The 5933-nt window shown below is 34.1% G+C and overlaps 1 pseudogene; it reads right to left on the minus strand.

The window, feature by feature from the left end:
• Positions 1-4763: 4763 nt before the first annotated feature.
• LOC111741544 lies at positions 4764-4881 on the minus strand (annotated as a pseudogene).
• Between the last annotated feature and the right edge of the window lie 1052 nt (positions 4882-5933).

A 5933-nucleotide genomic window follows, 5' to 3' on the forward strand; every position in this document is an offset into this window, starting at 1 on the left:
ATACTTGTTTTGGAAGATTATTGATAAAGATTAGGACAGAATTAGAGACCTTTAGATAACAAAACAAGACAAAAACTAATCCCCAAACCTTTGCATATATGTTTTAAATAACATCAGAAGTATTCTTGTGACCTGTGTATTCTGAAGCTCTGTTATTGTCTTGATACTAAAGTATCAAGTATCGCCAATATCCCACTCCTCCATTTTTCTCTCCAGGTGCTAGAAAGATCAGCGCTGCTCAGTAGAGGCATTACTTTCTAGTATACTCAAAATTGGCATGCCATAAACATAATGAATATAAAGTTGAATCATAGAACATATGACTTACTTTGGGAGTTTATTGTCGCATAAGTATGCTAATATCTTTCTCATTGGTTCAGAGTTCACTTTGCTGTTTATCTTATACCAGTAATCATTTATCTGAAATCCAGGGAAATGCTGTAAAAGATATGCATCATTATTCAAATAAAAAAGATAGCTCTTAAAAATAAAGAACTAGAATGCCATTATGCTGTGCTTTTTCTAATCTAGTTGGGTTTATGAAAGAAAAGTGTCATACGGTTTAAGTATTACTTGGTAGATTGTACTATTGTTGACATCCCATTTAACAACTTTAAAAGAGATTTTAAACTGAATTATTCAGAGATTTTTTATGGGCTAAAATAATAATCCAATATATAAATATGAACAAAAATTCATGTCATATGTAAATATGATCTATCTTATATAATTTCTTTGACTGCCTTTGTATGATACTGTTCCAAATAATTCTATCAATTCTTCCTTGGATTGGAAGTCTTAACACAAAGGCTACAGTATTTCTAGACTTCTGTGTGTGTGTGCGTGTGTGTGTATGTGTGTGCATGGCAGTGTAGAGTGTGAGTGCAAACATAAAATGGAAGGTTTGACATTCTGAGATCCAAACAGAACTCATGTGATTAGATAATTGGACAAGGAAATTGATTGTAAGTTTTTAGTAAAATGTCTTCTTCTGAGACCTAATGTAGACATAGGCTTCATTTTGAAACTCTTGTTGCTTCTTATGTTTAGAGCTTGTACACAGCTTGAGGGGGATGACGTTCTGACACTCTAACTCTGCCCTAAAAAACTTTTCTGAGCAGGTGACAGTCTCCTGCCATTTACTCTTTGATCTCCTGTGAAGATTAGTTCACCACATGGGAATGGAAGCCTTTTGTTTTCTTTTATGCTTTCTTCCTCTTTAAACTGTTGTCTTAAGAACAGCCAAATGATGAACTAGAATGTTGCTGAAAATGTGCTGCTTAATGATATTTAGAAAATATACTAAACACTTCCCTAGTAATTTGAAAAGTAAAGTCTTTAAAAAGTCACAGTCTGGATTTTTGATAAGTGATCACATCTTAGAATTTGTGGTATAAAATCTGCTTAAGTTGAAGGAAAAAAATGATTAAAAAAATCAAAACATGTAATTAGTTCTGTAACTTCTTTTTTTTCAAAAAGTGAACAATGAAGTTAAACAACACATTGAAATTAAATGTAATTGAAATAAAATGGTCAGTTTTTGTTTTTCAGTCTTACAGACATTTTTCAAACTGTTGTCGATATAGAAGATCTGGGTGAAATGCAGTAACATTATCATGGTCTGAAAGAGGGTTGTAGATGCTGGTGAAATATTTGTCAGTACTTTTCACAGCTTGACATACTGCATCCTGGAAGTCTGTTTTACTGTAGACATTGTTCTACCAAAAAAAAAAAGTTAAGAAAATTACTGCCATTTGAAAAGTTCTCACTTGAAACTATAGAAGGGCTGTAACAACATAACATAACCAGCTGCTAGGTGTCCAATTCTGCTGAAACAATTTCATAAAGAAAGCCTTTCTTTGGTAATTACGAATCTATCATCACCAACATTTTCCAATTAACTATAAACTTTATCTCATCACTTTCATGAATTATAGCCAAGAGAATAATAAACTATCCATAGACCTGTTTATTTTAATGTGTGAAATTCATGGTAGAATTCAGTGCCTTTGGTTTCAAAGTGAAAAAGAGGGTTTCCACAGCTGGGTTTCAAAGACATGCAAATTCGAGTTGGATGGGCCACTGAAGTGTGAATGAAAGACTTATTGCCTTTGGCCTGCTCATTTGAAGCCTTTTCCTAGCTGTGCACACGTTTTCCAAAACCATTCATCTGCTATTGAATTTCTTGCAAACATAACAGACACTTCTGTCTCATTGAACAGCCCACCTAATGCTTTATTCATTTTATTTGATTTATTTATACGATGCCTATTTCTCCCAGTGCTCTGATGTGAACTTAATACAAATTCAATATTCAAGGCAAATCTAGCAGCCAAACTAGTTTTAATGAAAGAAAATACTTATTAGAAAAGTATGGAAGAATGAGTCATGTGTTATAAGCTAAAGATTCTATTGGGAGGGGGCAATGAAGGTTCCAAAAGTTTTCCAAAAATAAAGACACTTTTGCCTTTGAAAACTTTTAGAGGACACAATTGGGTTGGCAGTCACATACAAAGCTGTATATAAGAAAGAGAAGTAGAAGTAGTGAAGGCATCTGTTTGATGATGACTTATAACTATTGTCAAATTTCATTCCCATAGGCCTCTAGATAATTCAAGGAGAAATGATATGTAAAAACATAATGATTTTATACTTTTCTAAAAAGAAATACAAGCACTATTTTGAAGGACTTCTGAGTTTAAAAATTTTTGAAAAGTTTGGTCACACTGAGTGAAAGTGATCAGACTCCAGATCATACAAGCAGAAGTATTATTTAAGATGAAAATGATGCAACCGAGAGCTTTGATTTTGATTTTCGAGTGACTAAGAACATAGACTCTGGAGGACTATACGTTTCATAGCATATGAAAAGAACTTAAAGCTGATAGCAGGTTTCAATAATCTTTTTATCAAACATTATACAATCAAGAACGGAAGCTACTCATGTATTCCATGCATAAGAGATTTAATAAATGGATTAAGGAGGTACACAATTGTTGGAAGATCTAGGGTCAAGGAAGCTGACATTGAAGATCCCTGCCTGAAACATCAGAGAGATGGTTAAGTCCTCACCTGGAAGTTGCCAGAGTTCTTAGTTATCTCCAAGAAGTTCCCATCAACACTCAGTCTTCAGTGCTGAAGCTGGTGGTTTTTGAGCTCCCTAGGAATATTCTGGGTCTCACGTCTGTCCTCACATCTGACTGCATTTTTTTCTGGAAAATAATGGTTCCTTACCAATCTCATGCAAATACCTTTCATTGGCAAACTCTAACCCAGAACCATACAAAGAGGAGGACTGTGGGAAATAGAATGCAGTTCTTACCTTTACAGTCTTTATGTGTAGTTTTGGATTAGACTTCAAAAGGGGATAGGGGTCATGGTAAGTTGACAGTGAACTCTCCAGCCCAGTTTCAGGGCATACAGGAAATTGTATTTCAGATATAAAACCTGAAAAATATTGACAAAGTAAACACTAGAGAGAGAAATTAAACACTCAATTTATAAAATATCTTATACTTGTGTTGGCAAAATATAGAATTATGGAAGTCTAACTTTTGTGTGTTTGGTAAATTACTTTAAGAATGCCAGTTATTAAAAAATGTGACCTAAAGTGACAATATGCTTCAAAATGGTTTAGATACAGCTTTCAGTGGTGGGCACATTTTGACCATCTGCCTATTGAATAAACCAATACATTCTTTGCTATGGAAATTTATGACAACCCTACTCCCTAAAGTCACATAATAAAATCCGTGTTCACAGTTGATTTGGTCATGAGAAGGCATTTGGCTCAAGTGAAGCTGATAATTCTTCCTCCAGGGAATTGTAGGTGAGTCTGGGCATCTTTTGAGCATACCACATCTAACCTTGGGAACTCTGAGTTAGCCACGTTCTGCATGCTATGCTGACTGGGAAGCCAATCTATGGAGAAAGAGAAGAGACAATCCAGAGAGAGGCAGGCTGAGAGGTATAGTGAGAGTTCTACAGTTTTCCAATTCCTTGTTGTCTCTTTTGGTGCCCCGAAATTATGGCTCTTGGATTTTATGAAATATCCCTGTGTCTATATAGTAAACCTTATCCCTATAGTCTGTCTCAACTGCTTTTTTTCCTTAAATTATCTTGAGTTGAATTCTGTTGCTTGCAACCATAAACCACTAACAAAGAATGTTCATTACATTTAAAATATTTTTAATTCAGAGAATATCTTAATTTAAAAGAATATCTAGTATCCAAAATAATGCTATTATTGCTTATTCTGTTTCTGATTCAGTTAGTCACTTCCACATTCTTATTTTTCCTACTGTTCTGTGGTTTTAGAACTTTTAATTGACCTTCTTCCTCTTTTCTCTCACCTCCCTAACTGGTAAGAACATGAGAAGAGAAATAAAATCTAAAGCTCAAACCATGTGGTTTTGGACTTGCTAAAAGCTCCAATAAATGAGAGACAATTAAATTTAACGACAAAAATGAGGTTCCGGTAAGCCTTCAGGGTAGTCTGTTCCTAAGCCTGTGGGGCAAATAAAGCACAATATTATCTCTTAAAAATATAATCAAAGCTCTACTACAGAGAGAACACACTGGGTTCCACATCAAACTACAAATTGACAACTTCTCCTCAACAATGTAATTAGCCACACTGGCAAGTATATTATTGGTTTCTTTTTTCTTTTTTTCTTTTTTTTTTAGATGAGGCAAACCTTGTTTGACCTCATAGATTGCAAGGAACTTGTCAGCTTATAATCCCTTATTTTTAAAATTTTTTATGCCTACAGAACTTGGTCTTCCTAGGTGGTTTCCCATCCAAGTACTAACCAGGCCCGACCCTGCTTAGATTCCAAGATCAGACGGGATCGGCTTATTCAGGGTGGCATGGCCATAGACTATTATTGTTAATATAAAATACTGTTATAGGTCACAGGAACCCTAAATTAGCAATGGCAGATTTAGAAGTGAGTTAAAAATTTGGCACAAGACCACTTATTGCAATTGATTTTCATATAAGGAAAGAGATTGCGATAGAGAGAAAAGGGAGCAATTTCTAGTTGGCACAAAGCTTTACTGAAATAAATAAGAAATGTATATTATTGCCAATATCTACTTCATCATTTTCATAAGAAGAAAAACAATTACAATTATTTCATGTATTATTTCAAAACATTGCTTTTGTATTATTGCGTTAAAGCTAATTTTATTCACTTAGGCCAAGACACAAATTATGACCACAAAAGCGTTCAACGGGAAACATTTATGCCCTAAATAATTCAGGCAGCAGAAGTATTTAGATTACTTAGTTTCTTTTAAATAATTTAAGGATGGCACTTAAGGGCTCCAAATAATCCACCCATGAATTGAGGAACAAAATTATGGTGCATAATTTTTGTTATTTAAATCTTCATTGTCTTTCTTCTTTTATTCCCGCATAATAAATCTGAAAAGAATTGTTTTAAAAGGAGAAAAGGTTATGAGTAGACTCAAAATATTAGTTCTCAGCAGCTTATCAGTACTCCTTTGAATGACTGCTCTGCAAGGAGCTAAAAGATCATAGGCCAATATAAGGCCCAACAAGGATAAGCTTTGTTATACTTATCCTGCAAGACTCACTTCGCATACATCACTTTCCTTTTTCTGACACCATGTATTTCTTTTATAAAAAAGAACCACTGTCCCCTTGAATGTTTGGTATATCACTCATAAAAAACATTAGTTCTGTAGCAATTAAAAACGATTTTAGTTTTAGGAGAATAGAATAAGTTGTGTCCAGGTACACTACAGCCATGATAAAGTTTTTGGTACAAAACATTTTAAATACTTTATAGGGGATGTGGATAATGAAGTCACAGAGTCCCTCTCTTTGACCAGGACAATCAAGACATTTGCTTAAATCTTCATGAAAATTGAATTGTTTGGTGTTAAAACACAACAATATTGTTATA

Source organism: Pteropus vampyrus, unplaced genomic scaffold (assembly GCF_000151845.1).
Source record: "Pteropus vampyrus isolate Shadow unplaced genomic scaffold, Pvam_2.0 Scaffold79, whole genome shotgun sequence".
In the NCBI taxonomy this organism is placed as follows: domain Eukaryota; kingdom Metazoa; phylum Chordata; class Mammalia; order Chiroptera; family Pteropodidae; genus Pteropus; species Pteropus vampyrus.